Source organism: Protopterus annectens, chromosome 1.part0, assembly GCF_019279795.1.
Source record: "Protopterus annectens isolate FY-2018-M chromosome 1.part0, PAN1.0, whole genome shotgun sequence".
Lineage (NCBI taxonomy): Eukaryota > Metazoa > Chordata > Ceratodontiformes > Protopteridae > Protopterus > Protopterus annectens.
Window position 1 is genome coordinate 800,628,995 of NC_056725.1, and position 27,222 is coordinate 800,656,216.

The window sequence follows — 27,222 nt, forward strand, 5'->3', positions numbered from 1 at the left end:
TGCCACCTCCACCTCAAGCCACAGGAAAATCATGGAGAACCCATCCCAGTGGAAACATAAGTTTGTGTAGCATTACTTATTCTTGCTACTGGTACTTTCTAGAAACCCACATGGGATATATTAACTGTGTGACAGGCATCAGCAGTTTTTAAATGCAATGCTACTACATGCAATCCCACAATGAGATAGCAGGAACTATACAAGAATTCTATGCAGTAGCACACTTCCCAGATGTTTTGTGGGCCATAAATTGCACACACATAGAAATAAAACCCCCACTTGGTGAACAGAGAAGGAGATACATCAAATGTTTCCACTCTGTAATCTATCAGGTTGTCTGTAATGCCCAATGGATCTTCTACAATGTCTGTGCAGATAACCTAAGCAGTATCTAAGATTCACATATATGGCACACTTGTGAACTTTACAACAGGTTTGCTGGAGTGACATTCCTCGAGGGAATTTAGTTGGGGATGCAGGTTATGCTCTGAAGTCCTAGATCATGATGCCCATGAGAAATGCACACAACTCCAATGAGCAAGGATCCAATGAGGCCCCCACTCAAGGAAATATCACAGAACATGTGTTTGATGTGCTTAAGTTAAGGTTCTAGTGCCCAGACACATCAGGAGGTGTATTGTAGTATGACCCAAGCACATCTGCTGAAATACTTACAGTCTGTGCCATGTTACACAATATAATTCCCATCAAACAGCTTCAGCAAGGACAGTAAGGGACAGGACAAGGCCAACAGCAACAGGTACAGTTTCTGAGTCTGAGGGAGAAGCACCATCTGCAGATGGTGCTGGCAGATGTCGGCATGCACAGTATCCCCTGGCTCAGGTTATGAGGCAAATGATAGCACAAACAATCATTACCTATGTAGAAGCCTAAGATCCCACATGCATGTAAATAGCAAAACTGATACCTATCAGACTCCACAACCTTTACTTAACCACATAATGGCTGTGTTCTAATTGCATCAGTCAGGGACAACCCCAAGGACATAATCTGCAACTGCAGTAATGACAAGGTAAGTGTGGAATCTGTAAAAAAAAAAAAAAAAATGGGTATATAACTCATTACTTTCATATGGAAATATGTATATGCCCCTAAGCAGAGCATTTGTTTGAGGTGTACAGTTATATCAGTGATATCTCCACTGTAAGATGTTTGCAATATGCAGTTACATATTAGAAACAATTGGGTGCATCAAGCATTTCAGTAGACCATTGTCTATAAAATACAGAACCTGTTAATTATACCCTAATTTGCACAATTCAACCATGCCAAGAAGCAAGATTGAACAAAGCAATGCTTCCACTGCTGTAATGACAATACTAACTGAAATACAATGTTCATGAGTTGGTACTAGGCTATCGGCCCTAGGGCCTATACAAGCCTAGCCACAACAATTCCCTGGCTATTTCTTCCCACACTATTTACTTCCCTGGACCCCTGTCTAGCAGGATGACTGACGTGATTCCTGGGGTGAATTTCCTTTCTCCCATCCAATCATCAAGGTTCCTTTTGAAGAGTGCCAAAGAGGTGCTCTGCTTGACATGTATGGGCAGCCTATGGGATCATGAACCTATCCCTCCAGCATGTTTTGTTTATTGTGATGACAAGATTTAGATCCCTGGAGCATGTGGCTCTGAGGGATTGCTATTTCTTTATACAGTCCCAAAATGAGTGTAGCTGAAGCAATGGTTCCGATCTAGGAAATAATGTATAATCCAGGCAATTCTTTCCGAGAAATACTAGCTTAGCCTACAGGTGTAAATCCACACGCATATCAGATCATTACAAAGTACATATTTTATTACTGTTATTTACAAAAAAAAAGAACTTAACAATGCAGTTACAATTTCATAAAATTTAAACAATTTTTGTGTATGCATTGCTAGCTACCTATAGCTTACTTCATTAATTAGTTTAGAATCATTAATTACAAATTAGGCATGATCACAAGAACAAAAAATCAAGTAAAGTCACATGATTTTAATATTTTCTCATGCAGCTGCTGTTAATAAAAAATAATATCCATTTTTAAAAAAAAAAAAAAACAAGTTAAGTTAATTTGGAAAATAATATGCTTCAGAAATTTCTACATAATTAATATGTCAATGTAAATAAATGATTGTTATAAGCTCCCAAACATTTTGTTTAAAAGTGACCATTAAAGGTTAATGCTAACTATTTCTTTAAGTGTAGCATGCCTAGCAGCTCTGGGTTTGACATGGCCTTGTATGTTAAGCAGAGATTGCCTCGGAGTAGACAATATGCAACAGAGTATAGCTGAAGTTTTTTAAGACGGTCAACATAGGGCATCTGCTTTAGGCCTATTATTCTTTTAGTGAGTTATTTCTGCGGCCTTTCCAGTTATTGCAGATGTCTTGAGAGGTACATACCAAATGGGGCGTTGTATTCTATAATGGGTCTAATGAGGGATGAGTACAGTGGGACAATGACCTCCTTTTTTCTGGATGAAAAGCACTTAGTGATGAGGTGTGCCACATAGAAGGATTTCCTGACTGTTGTGGCGACGTGGTTATTGAAGGTGAGACCACTGTCCACCTGTGTCCCTAAGTCCCTGTGGTTCAACAATTAAAGAATCAGTCATTCACAAATGAGTAGGAACAAAAAAGTCAACAGCTTTTGCTCTGCAATATATATATTGATAAATCTAGTCTTATGAACAAGCAATCATTAGCTGTCTAATGCACACATTAGATAGATATACAACCCTAAGTCACGAAGACATGCAAAGGGCAGGGCACAGTCAATATCACTTGCACATGGTTGGGGGGGTGGGAGGTCAAGACTGACACCAAAGAGTGAGTATGAGTAAGAAAATCATGTATCTATCAGAGTATGCAGTATTCAGGGCCAGTAACAACAGATGTATAGCTGTCAACAGTACTGTTTAGATAGTTTGCATGTTCTAAAGTGGTATGGCAAGTGAAATATTTTTTTTCAATGTGTGTGTGTCTGCAGGAACACAACCAACCACTGTGCCAGCAATACATCCTGGCATCTTGGACAGGTCTAAGCCATGCATTGTAGGCTACTCAGTTCAACATCATCACCCCTGGACACGAGAACCACCTCTGCCATAAGTTGCACTTCTACTTCCACGGCCCTGGCCTAGAACTTCGGCTGCTACGTGAACATGAGCAATGTCTGCTGGGTGAGCTCTCTTCACAATTATGTACAGAACCATGACCCCATGGCATACCATGGATGGGCATAGACACTGCAATCACTGTTGGAGCAGTGGATGCAATCACTGTTGGAGCAGTGGATATACTACCAAACTTCTACCCATATACTGGAATATACCTATATTATTGCTCTTTACCCCAACATGTCTGCAGCCTCCCTTCCTGCTCAACTTACTTCTATCACTCCTATATGTTCTCATTTTATCTCTAACACACTAAGACCTATGTTTGCAAAAAATGTATGATATCATTGTTATATTTGTGAGTTTACACTTGTAACTTTGTATATAATTTAACCATGTATCTACATTGTCTTTCATTTTTTAATTACTTTGTATATAATATTGTGGAGCTTTTCCCCCTGGGCCTCCACTGAAAATGGGCTCTCCTTAAGGCCCAGTGGACTTTCCCGGTCATGAAATACAATAAATAAAAATAAAAATAAATAATGTACTGTCACTACAGAAGTAAGATCTTGCACAGCCATGTCTGTCAACACCAGAAAATGTAGTGTCTCTCCAGACATGTGGATACCCATCATCTCTCAACAAACATTCCATCACAGAAACTGCCTGTTCTAGTGTGTCATTCATCCTGTCTATGGAGCTGTCCACACAGTTCAAGGAGTTACTGATGTCAGAATGTGTGACATTTAGTAGTTACAATATCTCTTCTGAGGCTTGGGTGAAACATGCCTGCACCTCCACTAAGGCCCTACACAAACGTCTCATGGCAACTAATGACTCACCAGCTTCAGGAGGACAGTGGATGCCAGGCCTCCTCTGAGCACCTCTACCCTCCTGTGTGGTACCACACTCTCACAATGATTATCAGGAGAAGCAGTTGGATCTGTAACCAGAGTAACCACTCTAGGCTGTTCGGCTGTGTCAACCTCAATATATATCAGCGCTATATCAGCGGTCTATGTGCCATACTGACTCCATCAAAATATGGACATGGAATGTGGGAGTCACAGACTGCCATTCGACCACATACTGGTCGACCAAAGTAGTTTACACGTTTTGTAAGTAAACCTGTATGTGTGTGTGTGTGTGTGTGTGTGTGTGTGTGTGTGTGTGTGTGTGTGTGTGTGTGTGTATATATATATATATATATATATTTATTTATTTATTTATTTATTTATTTTAGGGTGCCATGGTGGTGCAGCGGTTGCTCCAGTTCAGTTCTCAGCTGGAGAGCCTTCTGTGTGGAGTCTGCATGTCCTCCCTGTGGTTACGTGGGTTTCCTCTGGTTTCCTCCCACATTCCAAAGACATGCTGTAGATGAACTGGACATTCTAAATTGGCTGTAGGTGAGAGTGTGTGCATATGTGAGTGGTGCAAATGAGTTACTGTGGCAGGGCTAGCCACCCAGCAGTGTAAACCTTGGCTCGAGATGATTGTCACTGTGAAGTGACACCCCGACCCCATGTGTACAAATGGGAAAAGGGGTTGAGGATGGATGAATGAATGTATGTATATATATATATATATATATATATATACATCGTGGATATATACATATAAAGATATAACAATGGCACTTGCTTTTTACATACCTGGAAGGTCTGCTTGTGACATTCTGGGTCTGTTTTCCAAATCTCAGCCATCATCAAGGATTTTGTAGAACCCTCTGAAGAACTATCTGGATCTCTGACAGTGGACAGGAACTCCTCAGCTTCAGTTAGTGGTAGTTCAGTAGCAGGCCTACCTACCCAGCCACCTCTTCCTGTGCAATTGCTGCAGAGGAACAGGTACAGCAATTGCACAAGAACACATGGCTGTGCAATTGCTGCAGCCTTACAGTAGGCAGAGGTTATCATGTCACTTGTCCAGTTTTGATTCCGGACGTAATTTCTCCCATGCCCTCGGACAGCATTGAGGTCATCAACAACCTGCTGCCATATCCTGTCTCTAGCAAATTGGTCACCGCTACCACTGCCTAACAGAAAAACTTCATGGCAATGTAGGGTCTGGATAATGACCTCATTTTCTGAATTACTATATGGTGGCTTATGGGTACAGATTTCTTCTTAGATGCCATATCTCTGTATGACATGAAATAGAAAACAAGCAAAAATATATATATATAATACACAGGATGGCTGTGAGCTCAGTTTTGCATGACTATATGCACCCAAGAAGCACACAAACAATTTAAATGTGTTAAACGCTCACTATGCTTATACCCAAAGTAGGACCCTCCAACCCCCACAACAAAAAAAAAATAGATATATTTAAAACTCAGTTATCAGCACAGATCTTTCAACACATCTGTAATGGAAATAACATAGGTTTAAATGTGTAATATATTGCAGCATTGACAATAACAATTAGACCTTCCATCATACTTATAATACAATCTGAAATAAATATGCAAACATGAAATGCAAAATAAAATAATTTGTCATATAGTATTCAGTAGCATAATTGTAGAAATGCAGATATGTTTTTAGCAAAAGGAAAGTAAACAAATGTAAAATAATAAAAATGCTTTTAGTGGTCACTGCACTTTACCTTTTAAGGTTAACCTAAAAGCATTAGTTAAGACACAGCAACATACCTTGACAATATAGTGGTGTAGAAAATAAATAAAACTCCCAATGTCTTGTTTTACTAGCAGTATCAAGCTTTGTGTTTCAAAACAGTCTCCCAAGTATAATACAATGGCATTAGTTACACCATTATCTTTATATAGTACAGAGTCTGCCCTGTGAGCACTGTGAGTATGCAAATTAGGTGTTAAAATGCATTTCTTAATACTAACCTGCATTAAGTCTAGGGAATGTAAACATAGAGTAAGGACCTACATGATTACATGCACATGCACTAGCAATGCAAAAACTAGCATTGGAAAGTGTTCCCTGTTAATGGTTTGCAGGTTTCCGTGATTACCATGACTGCAGAAACAATCAGCTTTCACAGTCTCCCCTCTTTGATACATACCTATTGAGAGTGTATCAAGCAGAAGAGACTTAACAAAATGTCTGAAAGTACATTGATAGACAATCCTAACATTCAAATGACCACATTTACTGTTCCTTAGAAATGTTCATATTAAAGGGAGTACTTTAAACACTGGTAAAGATAGCATATGGCAATAGAACAGATAGACCCGCTACTAGGAAAGCATGGATAATGTTACAAAGAACCAGACAGAAAGAAAGGGATACACCTGCACTGTTTGCAGTCTTTGTTTAATATCATTTAATGTCATTTGAGTACATACCTATGCTAAGTGCTTGTAATATCACAATATTCCAACCTTCACTGTCAAATGCAAAAAGACAACTTTTAGAACTTGTTCCTGTTGCACTTTTAATGTGACTTGATACAATGTCACACTATCATTGCACCTAAACTCTTTATCACCTCGCTAATCTGTGTCTTTGTCTGTGGCAACTCTGGGATGGAGTATGACATGATTGCTTTTAATACCCCTGTTTTAAAGTGCAACATAACAAATTTGGTTAAACAGGTACATGTAAGGCATTTGAACTACAATAATTTTTTATGTATTTGTTTCTTGTATCATTCAAGTGCCTTTTAGGATTGCACAACATTGACTGGAAGCATGCAATAACACCAAACTGCATTTCATTGCCAAGATGGAAACGGACACATTTTTATTTGGATTGCCATCAATACCACATTGAAGACTGGCATCATTGCACTTTACTCAGCAGTCTGAACAGTACTGAGTGATAAATTAACATTGTTACACTCCTATCTCTGTAGCATAATGTATAAGGGTATTCAGCTTAGAAAAACAGTACAGGTGATGCAGAGATTGAAACCTGTTCCCAGATCATTTCATTGAGGGAGTCCATAGTATTTCTTCACAGTCACACTTTGCTGTATGAATGTGTTGAAGTGGGAAACTCAGTTACAGTAACTACTGATTTAAAATGATAGGTCATTTGAAATTATTTAAATATGAATTGTGTGGGCTGTGTGAACAACTGAAAGCATTTGGCTGTTCCCTGTGACCTTCTGTATTAACATGGCATTAGGTAAAGTCCTTTTATGGTGAGACATACATTATAATACTGATCTGACAATGAATGTGAGAAGGCTGAATGTATCACTGTAATTGATTACTAGCTGTGCCCATTACTACACAAACATTTTGATTCATTTCTTGTGTCTTCAGCTTGTTATTCCCCAAGTGTTGTTTGAATGCTTCTGCTAAATAATGCCTTCTGCATTTGTGCAGCACTTGGCAATGCAAAAGTCCATTTCATGACTTGAGGACAAAGGAGAAAAATGTACACTGCCTTAGTTAGTGAAAATCAGTCCAGTGGCATTGTGTGGCCATCTGCACTCTGGATAGTACTCATGATAGAAAATAACCCTGACAGGTATTTTTTTCTGTGGCACAAGGTGTAAGTGAACTTTGTCAGGTGACTATGCCTGGCTGCTTTTGCAGTGGTACCATCTGGGAACAGTATAATAGTGAAGGTAGTGATTTTTGTCACCCGTCAGGAGCTGACAAGGCTGGTGGAAGATGTAATGGAGAGAGGCCACCGTGCATGTATTGGTAGGGTTAAAAGATCCTGCATCACATTGCAAAGATGATGCCACATCTGACACTGACCCAGAGAGCTGTGAAAGGAAGCTGGGATAACAATTCTGAGGGTGAGGACTAGATTTTCACTGTTCTCAAGATGGACGTGGGTGCAACTCTGATGTTCCCTAGCTATCCCCACTTACGGTGTGCCCAATCTTTTGTCTCCATCACTACCTCTGTCTGCCTTGTATGTCCTGTGTGTCTCTGAATGCTTCCTAACCTACCCTACCTACCTGACCTTGTCATTCCTAAACACCTTTCCCAACATTCCTCTCTTTCCCAAAACAAACATGGGTGCTTGTCCAACAAGAAATTAAGCCTCATACATAACTCTCCACTTCATCTATGTGTCATCTTGACACAATTGATTTGGTCCAATTGGTCATACAACATTATTCTGCCATTGTCATTCATCACTGGTGTGGTGACTCCGCAAAGTCTAGAAATTGTGTGTACAATTGTACATATACATTATGAAGTGGCTAGCTATGTTGCTCTCCCACGATCCGCCTGCAAATTTCTGTATTATTTTCCCTGTGTGTTACCCTCTGCTTGCCAAACCCATTTTTACCACTGTTCTATCCATCACTTTTCACATGTTTAATGTAGTCAAAAGATAGATTCAAGCACAACACACATGGCCAGAAATGGCCCATGGAAAAGTCTTCACTTTATGTCCTTGGCATTTGTGCGGAGTTTGGCATAGTACAGCAACGCTGAGTGGCAGTGAACTCTAACTTCTTATCACAAAAACTGACTATTTCAGTTTAATATGCAGGTGTCCAGTACTTTTACACAAATGTGCTTAAATCCACTGTGTTATCAGAATACAGAGTAAAGGCAGACTAAAGGAAGCATCGTGATGCAGTTAATGGAACAATTCTTAGGCTGATGGAAGTATTAAAGGAGGGGGCTCTTAGTGGCATGTTAAGATATTTATCCTGTTTGTATCCTGATGTTTTTGTATAGTGCCATGGGTTAAATTACAGCAGTATGTCAATTTATTACTTCACGACAGTTCATATTCCTATCCTGTCTTTAACTGCAAACATATGTATTTTTCTCCATAGACATTTCTTAACATAACATTGGAATAGTGCAACAGGACAACTTTGTCAAAAACATTGCAGACTGAACAAGGACATATCAAAAAAACTTGTGCTGGTTAGGTATTTATGTTTATTGCACACTCCTACCCCTTATCTGTCCCTATAGCAAGCATTTTATTGTAGAGAGCATGACAGAGTTTAATAAGTAAAACTAAAACACTATACAGATGTTCCTTCATGTCTCACAAAACATATTGTTGCTCTTCCTCACTGTATCTGTCTCTGTGTCTCTGTTCACCGCTTCTGCTTCAGTAAGTTGTCACTGTGCTTCAATAGTGTAATGTTGTGAAGTCATAATTCCTATATGGCTTTATGGACTAATGCTCACGTGTAGAAAGATTTTTGAATAATTTCAAGGGCTTTAATCCAGCCATTATCTAAGTGCTACTGCCTGTTTGGTACACTAATTTATGTGTATTTATTTGCTATATATTTTTATCAGCCACCATTATCCATCTTCTGTCATAAGCTACTTTGTCCCTGCCTCCATCTTACCCTGTCAACATTATCTTCTCCCTTCTGTATCATTAATCTTCTACCTCTGCATTTGTACAATGTCTGGCATTGAGCACCAACTGTAACTAAGGATAAATGTAAGTACACCGCTTATGGCAATATCTTGTGATTTTATTGCCTTCATCTGCATTACTCTGTCACACTTCACACCACACAAGCTATGCTTAGTCATTAATGTAATTCTGAACAAGATGAAGAGTCGGATGTATGGATCACAGTAGTTAACAGGTAAATAAAGATGAATGGGATCACTACTAAATCCCGAATGTACAGAATCTCGAAGACCAGAATCCCGAGACAAGAATCACGAATTCCTGTAATACCAAACATTCAGAATCCCGAAGCCCGTAATGCCGACTGCCTGAAATACCGAAATAGTACCACTTACAATAGCATGCACCAAACATATATAAACATTGTGAAAAAAAAACCACTTAGAGCTTGGAAACTAACTACTCAAGGCAGAGCCTTTGTTGAACAAGAAATGACACTGATTGACAATCATAGAAGGAATAGAAATGACACTGAAACAATATCTACACAAAAAGAAAAGAAAAATAGATTGATCATTCGTGGATGATAGACCTAGCATAACGACAGGAACATGAAGTCGTTTGCTTGTCGCACTTGCAATCAGTGCAAGTACATAGTGGGTAATGACACTTTTGAACATCCAGTTACAGGTCAGGTTTATGTTTTTAAAGGATATGCAGATTGCAGAACTAAAGACCTAGTATATTTAGCACAATGTCAGACATGTGACAAGTTCTATGTGGGCAAGACCAATAGAACCCTACGTGAGCGCATTAGAGAACACATATATGCAGTTAACAAAGAAAATGATACTAATGCTTTAGCATGTCACATTATGGAACAGGGATCTGCACATAGTTTTAAATTTAGAGCATTAGAATTAGTAAGGAGAAGCAACAGGTTAAAATAACAAGAAGCCGTTCTTAACCTCTAAGCCTCTCAAACACTAATATCAGATCATTCTTCAGATATATGAATTTATATGAATCTATATATGAATTTAGATGGCATACTGGTTGATTAGTTTCATGTGTATTTGAATGGTCTTTAAGTGTTCTTTGCCATTTACATTTTAACATAAAAATATTTAAACATCAATTTTGTAAATATTTATGAATTTTATTGGATATTAAGATAGAAGGTAGAATATTGTTGTGATTAATTAAACAGCGATTAGAATTATATAGTGGTTGGTTCTCAAAACAAAAAGCATTAGCACTTTAATTCACTAAATACTATAGAGCTAATTATGTTAATAAGACATTCAGCTTTCTGTATATAAGAAGTGATTCACCTTGAATATCATTGAGGTCTGAAGAAGCGTCTGTATGACGTGAAAGCGCTTACCTTTGTTTGTTTTATATCAAATAAAAGATTCTATTTTTACTGAACCGATTGATTATCACAGTACAGCACCATTGAAAGTGATTGTGTCTGTCGATAAGCTTACAGTGCTTAGGTGTTGGAGTATACCCAGCGGACAGTCTCTCACACAATCCATCCACATGGTTCTGTTCCCTAGCCAAAGCTGTCAGCAACACAGACAGATCTGTACCCTTGTTGCCAAGTATAAATTTCGACCGGCGAAGCCACGCCTCCACTGAGTTTTGTGTCCATGGCAAAACAATGTGTTCAGCTTGGATACATTCCAAAAAGTAATCGGGAACAATGGTGGGAATCTACTAACAGCAGCAGACCTTGTAGCAAACTTCCTTAATCTTCCCAATAGATACCAATCCGTGAAGTACTTGATAACTTCCCTACCTACCTCAGGGAATGTGTCCTTCAAACCATTAAAAGTAGTTATAACATCATTTTCTGGCAGGAAAGCTAATGCAACCAAGCACTTGATAGCTAACTGGAATTCATGGGACCTGTTATATAGGGAACCCAGTCCCAGTTGTTGCACCTTACTCCATATGTTCTGCCCAAAATGGAACAGACATCCCTTAGCTGTGATTGTACTAAAGTTAAGACATATACTCTTAATGGCAGTGACTTTAAAGTCACACAATATGAACTCTAGAGATAGGTTAAAGTCATGTGCTGAGAATAGATAGATGACACAATGCCACATCAAGTTATATGCTTTCAGAGATTTTTTCGACATCAAACAGTACGTGAGAGGGACACACTTACTGTAACCTGCACACTTGACAATACCATGGATACTATACAGTTGCCTGCATAGTGTCCCTCCATCCATCAACCAGATAGTTGCCACATTGAGGTCATGCAAATTATTGATTGCACTGAAAACAATGACAATAGTCCCTGATGTTGGATCAGACATACGCTTTTCAATGAATGTCCCTGACTGAAACAGAAACATACTCATTTGTACAGTTTGCAGAGTTAGATTAAGTATATGGGTTTCCTTATCCTGCTTACACTTCACTCTTCTGATCTGCTGCAATAGAGCTTTCCTTGTTGGCATACTAGCAACACACTGTAAGTATGTTGATGCCATAGCATCATCTACCAACATACAAGGGGTGTCCCTAGATAATGAAGCCTTCTGTTTTAGCATGCCACAAACATTATATTTTTCAACCTCAAATGGGTAGCCTATGTGATTATAAGGGTGTGATTTGAGCAGCTGCTCACCTTCAGATAGTGAGTCAGTGACAGTTCTGCCTTTACAACCGCCGCTCCGCTTTAATTTACAGCACCAGTACCTGCGGCTTTCCTGCTTCTTCTCCAAGTGGTAAACATACCCTTAGATTATTAATACCTGCTTTGTCTTCTGTGACTGTACTCTCAGATAGAGCTGTCCTACACTTCCAGGCACTTCAAAACGATCATCAGACATGTTGATAACGTCTGCTGTTGTATGAGAACTTAAAGGTATACTATCCCTTTTATACCATCTGCTGTTGTACGAGAACCTAAAGGTATACTATCCCTTTTATACTATGGTGGTTACAAAGGTATTTCCCATGCATACAGAGTTATTTCCTATCCATTAGGCTTCATGGATACGGCATATGTACGTAGATGTATTACTTTACTTATAGCAAGAGGGTGGCAGAGGTATTTCATACGTATTATGATTTATGGATATGTGAAATGAGCATAGGAGAAGCTTCAGTTTTATATCAGGTGACTCATATTGGTATTTCTGATAATTTAGTCTTTGTGGATGTTTAAATAAGTGAAGATGTACTGCTGCTTTAATATCAGGGGACTGTTAAGATTATAGTCTATGTGTTTAGCTGTGTGGATGGCTTGATTTGGGATTACGTGCTTCGAGAATGTATATTTTTGGTATTGCCGGCATTCGAGATTCTAGTCTCAGTATTACGGTCTTCGAGATTATGAGCATTCGGGATTTGGTAGTGATCCCAGATGAATACATACATACATTCATGTTTTATGAAATCTGCTGTCAAATAGTAACTATCACAACTATGACTTTTCATGGGGCGTGATAAGATAATTCTCAGGTATAGATGCTTTTCTTGGCATGATGTAAATGTTCGAATACATATGGGTGAATAAAGGTTTCATAATGTTTTGTTTGACACCTATGGCTGTAAATGTTGCATCAACCTTTACTTAACACACCATTATCTTGCTGCCTGTTGTAAAGCCACTCTTCTACAGATCTTTGCATGGAAATCAGCACAGAACAATATAGAGTACTGCTAATTTCAAGTTCAACACTTCAAAATCTGAGTATGCATGTCCTATCACTTTACCATCAGCAGCACAATTCAGCTAGCAGCACTGTGCTCAAAGAATGCAGGGGAAAAAAAGAAAAATCAAATAATTTTAGTTCTCTGTTCCAGAATGTTCGTATGCCTGAATTACTTTTTGTTAACAGGTGATTCTGATTTCAGAAGGATGTTGACTCAGTTCATGTTTTGCTAACTTGGTTAACCTATTCTCGCAGACTCCATCACTGTCATTCTGCAGTACACTGTTCTATGTACAACTTGTATATTTTTCTTGCCGATGCACATACATCAAGTATGAGAAAATACAAATGTGGCATCATCATGCCATGAACTCTGAGGAATTTTTGATTGAAAATTCAATGGTCTGCAACAGTCAGTGTGTATTTTCATTCTGTTATGTGGAACATGTCAGTGTCCCTCATAGTAACACAATGTACAGTAAGGACATCATCTACATTTCATTATAAAAATATGTCATTACATGCGACAATCATAGATTTTCCTCTACACACATATGTATTTGTTGCACAACCTGTGATGCACAGTAATATCTCTTCCAAACATTGCTTTTTCAAATATTCCAATGTCCAATTTCACATAGGTACTGTCCATCTTCTTCATTTTGTGTTTAACAATAATAATCCTTTAATAAAGTGGACCTGTAGTTTCTACCTGTTTGCTCTGCAGTTTGCATTGGTGTTGGTTATACAGTTTTCATTGTTTTGTTGGAGTTATATCTACTGCGGAGGTTTTAAGCAGTGTGTTAACCAAGGCTGGTCCCAGTTTGGAAGAAATTAACAGGAGTGTTGGGCAATTGACTTTACTGGTCCAACAGCTCATGGAATGGTCAACAGGATCTGAGGTGCTGCCTAATACTGACTTTCAACATACTCCTGGTTGCCTCAGAACCCCCCCCAGATTAATACCCAACCAGAAGACGTGAGTCTTAATACCTGTTTGCAGTCTAATATTAACTTGCTCTATGTCAACAATGGGTCTGGCTCCTACAGATACTCAATTACAGCTCTCAAAGATGTTCTGTTACAATGTTGGAAATTGCAGGTTGAAAACGCCTTTCTAACAGAGTGTTTTAATTCCGAAAGGATTCCCAAAGGATTGTGCCTTTGGAAGTATCCAAACAGACTTGTAGCTGGTTACCCCCTTCATTTGGAACTGATCGAACTTTTTAATAGACAGGGGGTGCAAATGCTTAAGCTACTACATAAGCATAATTAATTCACGATTGATCATTTAGTTAAAGAAGCTGAGACTTTGGATCAAAAAATAAAAAGCAATATGCTGTTTTCTGTACAACGTGAATCTTGCTTAGCTATTTTTAGTAAGATTGATTCAGTTGTTGCTGAGATACAAAGAAGGAAATGTAAAACATTGGAGAGAGATAGGTGGGACTATCAGGAGGGTAAAGCATACCATAAACCAACTGGTCCAGAGAGGAGTTGGAGCAATAAACGTAGAGAGTCCAGTGGAATAAATGAGAACAATCATGGCGACGAGGGAGATGGAGACACTGTATATGAGGAAGAAGCCATCCCTTTAGATCCAGTTCAATTACAACATCTTCAACTACAGGAACATATGATTTTGTCCATATGGACAGCACCAACCCTCTCGAAACAATGGCAGGAGGCATGGGGGCCAGAGACAACAGAATCCATCTTACAATGCAGTGTAGAGTCAATGGAGTTAGTTGAAACACCAGGTACTGATAATTATCCCACTGTCTTAACAAATGAAAGTGGAGACTTTAAGGTTTATAACTTCACTAATACTACATTTGATAAAGATTTGTATTCGCTCCTCAGTAAAGGTCAAACTTTTGTGCCAACTGTGCATTCATATATTGAGACATTGTTAAATGATTTAAAAATTTATTTAAGAAAACTGAACTGCAGATTATTGTTTGCACACTTGGAGAAGGAATATTCCTCAAGTATTTTACATAGAAGTAACACTTTTAACCTTGATTTTTGAGAAAATGTGCAGATTTGATTTTAGGGCTTTTTTGAATAGGAAAAACTGTGGCTTTAATGTGGAAAATCTATCAGAGGGGGAAAACAGATTACTAAGAGAATTTACTTAAAATAAACAGATTAGGCTCATGAAGCCCAACAAGGCTGGTGGAATAGTTGTAATGACAAGGGTTGACTATTTGAATAAAATGTTTAGTCACCTGTTTGATGAAGACTACTATGAGCAAACTTCTTTGAATTTCATTAATATTTCATATGCCAAAGTGCATTTTTTTCTTTAGGACATGTTAGATCAAGACAAAATTACTAGGGACACTTCTGAATTTTTTGCAGGTTAGATTTCCTATTGTTCCACCTATATTTGGTATCCCCAAAATTCATGTGTCTCAAGGATTCCCCGATGAGACTTATTGTTAGTGGTAGCACCTCCATTACACAGCCTATGGCCATATTTATAGATCACAAAGTTAAGACATTACTAGAAAACTACTCACATATTGTTAAAGATTCCTGGGATTTTTTACATAAACTAAGAGATGTGAAATTTAATCCCAGTTTACCATTTGTCAAAACTGATGTTATTAATTTATTCAATGTCATTCCACAAGAGCAAGGTATGGAGCGGTTTCATGATTTTCTGCTTGAATCAGGAGCTTTTAGTGCTAATGAAATAAATGTGTTAGACACTTTATTAGATATAGTATTGAAGAATAATTTTGTGCATATTGTTGGCCAATTTTTCCATCAAAAGAAGGGAGCAGCGATGGTTGTCAGTTGCACCCCACTATTCACAAAACATAGTTTTACTTCAATGGGAAAAATGTTTTGCATGTAACAATAATAATCCTTTAATAAAGTGGACCCGTGGTTTCTACCTGTTTGCTCTGCAGTTTATATTGGTGTTGGTTATACAGTTTTTGTTGATTTGTTGGAGTACTGTCCATCTTCTGTGGTACATGTGGCTAATAAAGTGTTTTCTACATTGTGTAAATAGATAGGTAGGAAGTTCAATGTCCAACATGTAAGATATGTGTGTGTGTGTGTGTGTGTGTGTGTGTGTGTGTGTGTGTGTGTGTGTGTGTGTGTGTGTGTGTCTAACACTTGATGCTGTATCCACTTCTCCTGAAAACAATACATTTAACTGTTTTTATAACTCTCTTATCCCAATTTTTACACCAACATCCTGTGTAAGACAAACTGCTCAGGTCATCCAGAAATGCACTCTCTCCTCTTCTGTGACACCTGAGATAAGTACAGTGTCTCTAGACTGAGTAACCTTAATAGATAGGAGGTTCAATGTCCAGCATGGAAAAGTTGTGTGTGTCTGTGTGTCTGTCTCTGTCTATGTCTGAGACTGTGACTAACACTTGGTACGGACAGCAGCAGCATCCTGTATGAGACACACTGATGAGGTAATCTTGACAAAAGTGCATTCTCTCCCCATCAGACTTCTCCTGTGGTGCTTGTGACTAGGACAGAGCTTTCTAGACTGTTTAACCTAAATAGGGAGGGGTGTGTGCGTGTGTGTGAGTGTGTGAGTGTGTGTGTGTGTGTGTGTGTGTGTGTGTGTGTGTGTGTGTGTGTGTGTCTGTGTGTCTGCATCTGTGTTTGAAACTGTGAGTAACACTTGATGTTGAATACGTCTCCTAAGAAGAATACATTCAACTGCTCTCACAACTCCCTTATCCAAATAGTTACAGCGGCAACATCCTGTATGAGACACACTGATGAGGTCATCCTGGCAAAAGTGTGCTCTCTCTCCTTAAGAGTCAGACTTCTCCTGTGTCACTTGGAAGTAGTGCAGTGTCCTCTAGATTGTGCATCTATATAAGTAAGAGGTTCAATGCCTAACAAGAAAGACCTTTGAGTGTGCGTGTATGTGTGTGTGTGTGTGTGTGTGTGTGTGTGTGTGTGTGTGTGTGTGTGTGTGTGTGTGTGTGTGTGTGTGTGTGTGTGTGTCTAAAATCTCACAGCTATGTTATACCAACTTTTACAGAAACATTCTGTATGATACACACTGATGAGGTCATCCTGGAAAACTGCACTCTCTCCCCTTAATAGTCAGAGACCTCTCCTAGGGCACTTACAACTGGTAATGTGCTTTCTAGATTATGCAACTAGAGAGCTAGGAGGTTTAATGCCCTTCATGGAAAACCTGCATATGTGTAATGTTTGTTGCTGTCTCCACTTCCTCTGAAGTGATTGCACTGAAATGTGCAATCAGCTCCCTTATAAAATTTCTTTATGGAAACATCCTGTACAAAAAACCCTGATAAGGTCACCCTGACAAAAGTACGTTCTCTTCCCTTAATTGTCACACTTCTCCCGTGGAGCATGCAACTATGACTGTGCTGTATAGATTGCGTAACTAGATAGGTCAGAAGCTCGATGCCCACCATGAAGGACTTGTGTGAATGTGTGTAATGCTTGATGCTGTCTCCACTTCCCCTGAAGAGAATACATTTAATTGTAAACACAGCTCCCTTATGCTAATGTATATGAATGCATCCTGTATGAAACACAGTTCTGAGGTCATCTTGACAAAAGTGCACTCTCTCCTCTTAAGATTCAGATCTCTCCTGTGGTTCTGTGAGTAGTACATTGTTCTCTAGATTGTATAAACTAGATAGGCAGTAGGTTCAAAGCACAACATGGAGAAAATGTGTGTTTGGGTGTTTACAGTTAGGTGAGCATGTGCTCAATAACCTGTACTCTAGACGAATGTTCTAAAATGATAGAGGACTTACTTTTACATCCCCAATCTCTTTGCAAAACAAGGATGTAGTTATGCATAGTGTCTGTACAGTAATGATTACCATTTTCTATACATTACTTAAAGAAAACATTGCTTTTTAGGCAATACGCTGTCCACAAATCTGTAAATTAATGTTTCAGATCGTGTCACTGTTTAAAAAATATCCATTTAACACTTTTATAGGGGAATGTGATGCAAACGTTTGTTAAGTGGGTGGGGGAAATGTTTCCATTCTTCAAATGGCAGGTATTTTGTGTGGCATCAATGACTGCACGCAATTACAACATTTTATTGTATGCCTACACCCCTGGTTCAACACACTGATGAGGTATAAGAAACAAAAAAACAACACCTCCATGGGATAAACGCTCCACAGCTAAGTATAAATCCAATAAGTCCACAAGCACAGTATAAGCAGTAGAGCAGACCAAGGCTGAAAAATAAATCCCACATGCAGCACTGGAATAAAATTGAATGTTTATTCAGAAAACAGGAGCAGTCAGGTAAGCGCTTTCATCTCAGAGGGCTTTTTTAGACCATTTACAGATGGAAATAATCAAGGCTGAAGTTATACTTCCTGAATAGCAATCATCTAGTTAATTAGCACAGACCAAAAGCCACAACAATATAACATCAACTAAAATATATGAAAAACAAAAATAATGAGATAAAAATAGAAAATAATAATAATTAAAAAATAAAACAATCATATAAAATATAATATATATGTAAAAACAATCATTATTAGTCATTTACTTCACTTTTAAGTATTGGTCTTAGGGGAACCTTGTCATTTAACCCGGGCCACCGATCTGCCCTGAGTCTAATAATCCACCTGGCCTCTCATCCTTCTGTGTAATTCCTAATATCCACACCTTGTGGATTAGGAAAGATCACCTCAATAGCCATAAACTTGCAAGTATGATGCACATCAGTGCTCATTACATGCTTTGGAAGGGCATTACTGTTGGACTTAATTCTAATATGTTACAGTCGCTCCCTAATCCTATCCTTAAACTTCCTGTCTGTTTTACTAATATAATATGTACCACAGGCTTCACAATAAGCCAGGTATACTACATGCTCCTTTCATCAGTTGGCAACCGCACAAAATCTATAATGATAGTTGGTGACAGAGTGCAAAAAGGGGCCACTACTATCAATATAACCACAATAGTTGCATTCATTACATGAAGTGGCGTGACAATGATGTTATCCAGTGAACGGATAAGTTAAACCTCTAGGATGGCATCCTTTTTAAATTATGCTTATTCCTATAGACAAAATGGGGGATATCCCCAATAATCTTTCGAATGGCTGGATTTACAATAAGAACACCCCAGTTCTTACCAATGATATCCTTAATCAAACCAACAGCACGTGTATAAAATAAGGGAACTCTGATCTCACTGCTAACATTCTTCCTATCTGACATACATACATCAGGGTTTGAATCTGAGAAATAAGGACATGTCACATCTCTCCTCAACACATTTAGCCCATCAAACCCTCTCTGTATCTCATATGGTTTATAGGCCCTGGCTAATAGTCTTCCTTCCAAATCAGATAGTGCAGAATGAAAGCCATCCTCTGATGCATTTAGTCTAGATACATGCATTGCTTGTCCCTTTATAGTATTTTTAAACACATGTCCTTGATGCATACTATATCTATGCAGGAGTGTGTTCCTGTAGCAAGACTTCCTGAATACCCCTGTATTAACCATACCATTACTTAATCTCTCTATATACACATACAAGTATGCTATATAGGTCTCAGTGGATGTGATACTAAATTTCAAATAGTTGGTCAAGCCATTTATTCCATCAAAAAATCTAAATAACTGCTGAGGGTTCATTGTCCAAATAAAAAATAAATCATTCACAAAACGTTTATAAAATGGGACAAAAGCAATGAAGTCCTGCAGTTTAAACAAAAGATCTTCCTCCCATTTGGCCATGAACAGATTGGCATAGCTATTGGCACACAAAGTGCCCATAGCAGCGCCATCTTTCTGTAAATAAACCTGTTCATCAAACTGAAAGATGTTCTCTAAAACCACTTCTAATAGGGAACAAAGTAAATCAGTGAAGGACTCAGTGTAATCACTATGCTCAGTTAAGTATCTATGAATGCATTCAACCCCATCCCTATTTGAAATCAATTCAATCAGCTCCCTTTTAAAACTCAAAGCATTAGACAGATAAATTACATGGGATGAAAGAGCTTATCTGTTTTATGTGGATTTAATAAAGCTGTGTTTTGCACTTGGACTACTTCTGGATCGATTTTTTGGCTTGAATAAGCATTCTGCTACTTCAGTGGAGGTTTTAGCTGCCCTGTTTGGCTTTTTGTCTTTTGAGCTAGTTTTTCTTTGTATTTTTTTGTTTTTCCAGTTGTTTGTATGGCCAACAAGGGCAGCCTTGCTTCATCCCCCAACTACTGACTCAAAACCCTGATTTTGGTGTTTTGCAACAAACAGTAAAAGAACTTAATTCTATAGTTCAGAATTTGGCTAAGAAAGTGAGATTCTCTTTGTGCCACACTCCTCGATGATGTCAGAGGTAATTCCTGCCTTAGTACAGAAGGCAACATGGCAGTTCCATGACTGAGAAACATTTTAACTGCTTCTAATCTTTCAAATGCCTCCCAAATGAGCTCTGGACCTTCCAAATCTTTGTCAGCTGGTATTTCCATCACTTTTACAGCTTCTATTCCTTGTGGACAGTGAAGCACTCATGGTACACAGGATTTTAACAGCTCAACATCAGCACCTGTATTAAAAGACTGGTTATCTGTTTCCATTAATCTGAATCATGGACATTCAGCCAGGACTCATGCTGGTAATACTAACTTACACACTCTTTTTGAAGAGTTTATTATCTTGCTAAAATTAAGTGTTTGCAATTAGATAATGCTTATTTTACTGAATGCATAAAAGAAAAGCTTGTACCTAAAGGGCTACGCATGTGGCATTACCCTAATGGTCTACCGCCAGATTCTTCTCTATTTAAAGAACTTACTGCAGTATTTGACCAGCATGGAATGGAATATATGAATGTTATTATCAAACATAATGAAGTTTTGATAAATGAATTAATTGAGACTGTCATTGATTTGGACAATAACATTTGTAGTCATATACAATATAATGATTTTAAATATGAGCATATTTGCATTTTTAAGAGCATTGATGAAATGTGTTCCAATATAAAGGCACATAAAGCAAAAAAATTAATTAGGGACAAGACTGACTACAGCAAGGGTGCAGCATACCCTAACCCCCCCACCCTCACAAGAATGGGGTACTAAATTTTCTGCTGAAAATGTCACTTTCATTAATGAATCTCAAGCTCAAGCCTCTAACAACAGTTCAGAGGAAGTTTTCTTAGACCAGGCAGATTTTCCTCCACTGAGACGCTCCGAGCATCTAAAGGACAGAGTCCCCCCACAGGACAACCATTGGCTAGACAGGTATACACCTTCCCATCACCCCATCAATCGATGGGGGAGGGGGGGACAATCCAACAGGGGAGGGAGAACTTTTTACAATCGCAACAACAACAGGAAATAATTGAAGTAAAGTAAATTCCCCTGAACATACTGATGTTTTTGACATTATAGGCACTTACCATGATCATATTTTACCCTCTTGTAACATCATTACAAATTCTTTAGGTGATTTTAAAGTTTATAATTTTTTAATGTTTGTATGGACACTTCACATTGTGACATTTTTGCAATGGGTTTCACTTTTGTACCCCAATACAAGTGTAAAGTAGCCACCACTTTGATGGAGCTACAATTTTACACCCGCAAGCTGAACTTAAAGGTTCTGTTTCAGAACTCTTTATCTAGTCAGTTTGTTAACCCTCTTGCCATTTCCAGAACTTGCAATCCTCCATTACATCCTATTATTTCCTTATTTGAGAGAATGTGTGAACTAGATAGAAGTAACCTCCCTACTAGGCATAGGATGAATATTGAAATACACAGGAGACTACCACCATTAATAAAATCAAGGATGTGTTGGATAAAATTAGGATTATGAAACCGGACAAAGGGGGTGGTGTTGTGTTAATGAACTTAGATAACTATAACAATAAGATGCTATTTATTTTAAACAGTAAAGTCTATGTAAAATCTTCCATCAATGAATTGAATGGTGCTTATACAAAAATAAGGAGTGAACTAAAAGAACTCTTTATAGAAGGTTCTATTTCTATTGAAATTCTGAATTACCTATCAGTTTTACATCCAAGAGTGTCAGTAATGTTTGGCTTACTTAAGTTACACAAGAATTTAACACAACCAACCCATGCGCCCCATAGTAGATGCTAAGGGATCCATTACACACCCCTTGGCTAAATATCTTAACCATAAACTAAAATATTTTGTTTTTAATGAAACTCATATTCGTAAAGATTCCTGGAGCTTCCTTGAATCCATCAACAAGATACCTTTCAAAGACACTTTTGTTTTTTTGACTACTGACATAAAAGAACTTTACTCAGTTATTCCTCACAGTATTGGTCTTGATTGGTTCAGTGAGTTCCTTTACACAAAAGAAGTTGGTCATTTTGATGTATTACTCTACACTCACCTCATGGAAATTGTGCTTAAAAACAATTTCATTCTTTTTAACAATGAAATCTTTCTGCAACAAGAGGGGGTAGCTATGGGTTCGGCATGTGGTGGTCTGTATGCCAATATAGTTGTGACACAGTGGGAGAAGAAATTCCTTTTTTCCTTGAGTTTCTATGGTTACATCAAACACTATACTTAATATCTGGATGATATTTTTATTTTATGGGATGGACCTGAGTTATTAATTAATGAATTTATTACTTATATTAATTCCACCACAGAATTTTTAAAGTTTACTTTTACACACCATTTAGATGAAATTTCCTTCCTTGACATTTTCCTTGTTAAGGACTATCAAAATAAGAAATTTATATCAAAAATCTTCAGAAAAGAGACATATTTGAATTTTTTTACTTCACTATTCAAGTTCTCATCCACTGAAACAGAAGAAGGCTATAGTGAAGGGACAATGTGTGCATGCTGCATGGATGGTGTCTATTATGGAAGATTTTTTTGTCTCAATGTGATACACTTAAGTATATGTTTCTGAAAAGAGGATATCCTGTTAGTTTTGTCATGGAGATTTTACTTGAAGTTGTTAATAAAAGAGAAAGGGCTTTTTATCTACCTTTGCTAGGAGAAGATTTAGGACACCAGAGTCCTAATACCAATAATGACATTATCATTCACGCCACTACTTCAGGTATTAGTGACTACAGGACTTCCCCAATAGCTGTCTTTTCTTCCGACAGCAGTGCAATAAAACAAATACTTAATAAGAATTGGTCCATCCTAAGACAAGGTAAAGCTATTAGACCCTTCATTGATATAGTTCCAACCATAGTTTATAAGAAAGGTAGGAATCTAAAAAATGTATTTGAAACAAAACAAAGTGGACTTAAGCACAAACTTGGATATATGAACAAATGTGGTATGTGCCACTTTTGTAAATACATTAAGGAAGGGGACACTTTAAACATCAACAATATTAATTTTAAAATTCATCATAGATGTAACTGTAACTCTGAAAGAGTGATTTATTGTGCTGTTTTTAACCAATGTTGCTGTTTTTATATTGGTAAAACTGACAGGAAATTAAAAAAAAATCGCATTTATGAGCACCTCTATGAGATAAACAGAAAAGTTAACTAATGCTTTGAGCAAACACATATTGGACAATGAAGAACATATGTTTTATTTTTTTGTAATAGACAGTATAAGGACAGACATTAGAAGTGGAGCCTGGTCCATACTCTTAGAAAAGAGAGAGGTTTACTGGCAGTTACACTTTGGTGCAGGTAACTGGCCTGGATTAAATGAAAATATTTCAATCAGCTCCCTTTTAAAGCTCAAAGCATTAGACAGATAAATTACATGGTATTATATATTTTAAAAGTTAGTTTTTGATAAACACTTTTTAATACTGTAATTTATACATTTTTATATATTTATATTCTGCTTAATAGTGAGCAAACTATTTATATAGCATATTTATTACATACAACTATTTTACTGCATTTTAATGTTATGTCTTTAAGGGTATGTGTCTTCTTTCATTTCATGATTATGATGCCTTCCACGTGTCTTTATAAGGGGGACTTTACAATTTTATTGTATCTGATAAAGTTCTAGTGTTCTGGGATGAAAGCGCTTATCTGTTTTATGTGAATTTAATAAAGCTGTGTTTTCCACTTGGACTACTTCTGGATCAATTTTTTTGGCTTGAATAAGCATTCTGCTACTTCAGTGAGGATTTTAGCTGCCCTGATTTGCATTTGGACTACTCATGGATCGATTTTTTGGCTTGAATAAACATTCTGCAAAGTCAGTGGGGATTTTAGCTGCCCTGTTTGGCTTTCTGTCTTTTGAGCTAGTTTTTCTTTGTATTTTTTTTTGTTTTTCCACCTATATAGCATACTTGGATGTGTATATAGAGATGCATGCATCTAGACTAAATGTATTAAAGGATGGCTTTCATTCTGAACTATCTGATTTGGAAGGAAGACTATTAGCCAGGGCCTAAAACCATATGAGATACAGAGAGGGTTTGATGTGCTAAATTTGTTGAGGAGAGATGTGACATGTCCTTATTTCTCAGATTCAACCCCTGATGTATGTATGTCAGATAGGAAGAATGTTAGCAGTGAGATCATTGTTCCCTTATTTTATACACGTGATGTTGGTTTGAAGAAGGAAATTATTGGTAAGAATTGGGGTGTTCTTACTGTAGATCCAGCCATTCGACAGATTGTTGGGGATATCCCCCATTTTGTCTATAGGAATAAACATAATTTAAAAAGGATGCCCTCCCAGAGGTTTACCTAATCCATTCACTGGATAACATCATTGTTGCACAACTCCATGTAATGAATGCAACTATTGTGGTTATATCAATAGTAGTGGCTCCTTTTTGCACCCTGTCACCAACTATCATTATAGATTTTGTGCGGTTGCCAACTGCCGAAAGGAGCATGTAGTATACCTGGCTTATTGTGAAGCCTGTGGTACATATTATGTTAGTAAAACAGACAGGAAGTTTAAGGATAGGATTAGGGAGCACCTGCATCATATTAGATTTAAGTTCAACAGTAATGCTCTTGCAAAGTATGTACTGAGCACTGATGTGCATCATACTTTCAAGTTTATGGCTATTGAGGTGATCATTCCTAATCCACAAAGTGGGAATATTAGGAATTACACAGAAGGATGAGAGACCAGGTGAATTATTAGACTCAGGGTAGATCGGTGGCCCGGGTTAAATAACAAGGTCCCCCTAAGACCAATACTTAAGTCTAGAGTTTTAAAAGTGAAGTAAATGACTAATGAATGGTTTTACATATATATTATATTTTATATGATTGTTTTATTTTTTAATTATTATTATTTTCTATTTTTATCTCATTATTTTTGTCTTTCATATATTTTAGTTGATGTTATATTGTTGTGGCTTTTGGTAGTACCGCTTTAAATCCTGTGCTAATTACCTAGATGATTGCTATTCAAGAAGTATAAATTCAGCCTTGATTATTTCCATCTGTAAATGGTCTGAAGAAGCCCTCTGGCGTGTAAAAACATTCAATTGTATTCCAGTGCCACTTGTGGGATTTATTTTTCAGCCTTGGTCTGCCCTACTACTTATACTGTGCTTGTGGACACTGATGAGGTCCTTGCTTTGCGAGTGAGCTGAATCTATTTAAATGTCAGGCTTCTCCTGTGGTGCTTGCATGTCTTACATTAATCTCTAGAATGCAAAACCTGGTAGGATGTTTAAACACAGCAGTGTTTAACTTATATAAGTGTGACTGCCAATAAAGTCATAATTGTTTTACACAACTTTGCAGTGGCAATTTTTACAACCCCTGATTAGATGTAAAACTAATGTTACCAGATTCATCTCCTCAGCAATACAGTGCTGATGTCATCCCTTCATAGTTGCTGTATGTCTCTGTTTTTCTCATTTTTCTACTGTAGCACTAGTGGCTGATAATGTAGTGTATAGATGTTGTAAGTGGATAGGTAAGTGGTTTGATTCTGTCACTGCTTCAATACTGTGACAGTTATTACTGTCATATACTGTTACCCACATCACAACCACCTTTATGTATACTTCTAACAATGAGATTGAATTACAGTGGTACTCTGTGACATTAGCAAATCTTAGCATCTCCAAGGAAAATAACTTTTTCACCACACAATGATTACATAATACTAACATATCTGTAATATCTCACTCTTGGATTGCAAATTTTCCTGTGTTGCTTGGCTTTGATAGTGTGCTTTGAACTCCATGTAACTACAACTGTAGGATGTTTGAGTACAGCTGTGAATGTGTCTTTCACTCTCAAACTATGTATACTGTTCTGCGAAGACATATATGATGTGTAGTACAGTGTTATTGTGTTCGTCAAACACTTTTTAGCATAAATATCTAGCTAATAAATATTGCATGATAATTATAAGAATCAATCAGAGGAGGTTAGAAAGGATTGGGAAGAGAGATTGGATAAGTAATTCACAAAGAGACAATCAAATATGCTACAAAGTCCGGAACATTTAGGATCTTTGCCTGGAAGTGTTTACATAGGTATTTTTATACCTCAAGTAGACTTCAAAGAATTTTTCCTCAGGTGGATTGCAAATGTTGGAGGTGTGACAGGCAAGAAAGAGGTGGCTGAGAACATATTTTTGGGGATTGTAATGACCTAGCGGACTTTAGAGATTTCCTGCTGACCACTCTGCCAGGGATGCTGGGTGAGCAGATTGGACTGGGGAGATAATTTTTTGAGTTATGATACAGAAGTGGAATTGCCTGGACATAGCAAAGCCTTGCTGAGTGTAATTATGGTGGCTGCCAAAAAAGCAATTACTAGAAAATAGAAATCAAAGTCTAGACCAACTTTACTAGAAGTAGTGAATATAGTAACAGAGATAAAGCAACTGGAATTGGGAACTTTAGAAAAGGGAAGAAGCAAACTAGATAGGAAAAAATGGGAATTCTGGGAACAGTATATACAGAGCAGGAACAAGGTTTAAGAGGCAGGATTTGAATGAGCCATATAATGCTTAACTGACAATGACCGGATGGATTATAAGTGATGTACAATGTTTGCAACTACAGTCATTTCAATGATGTCTCTGATGTATATTGTTTGCAACTAAAGTGGTGTCATGTTTTTCATTTATATAAATGTAAGCTTGCCCATGTCATATGTGAAAATTTAATAAAGATGTTTGGTCATGTGGCACTTGTGATTCAGC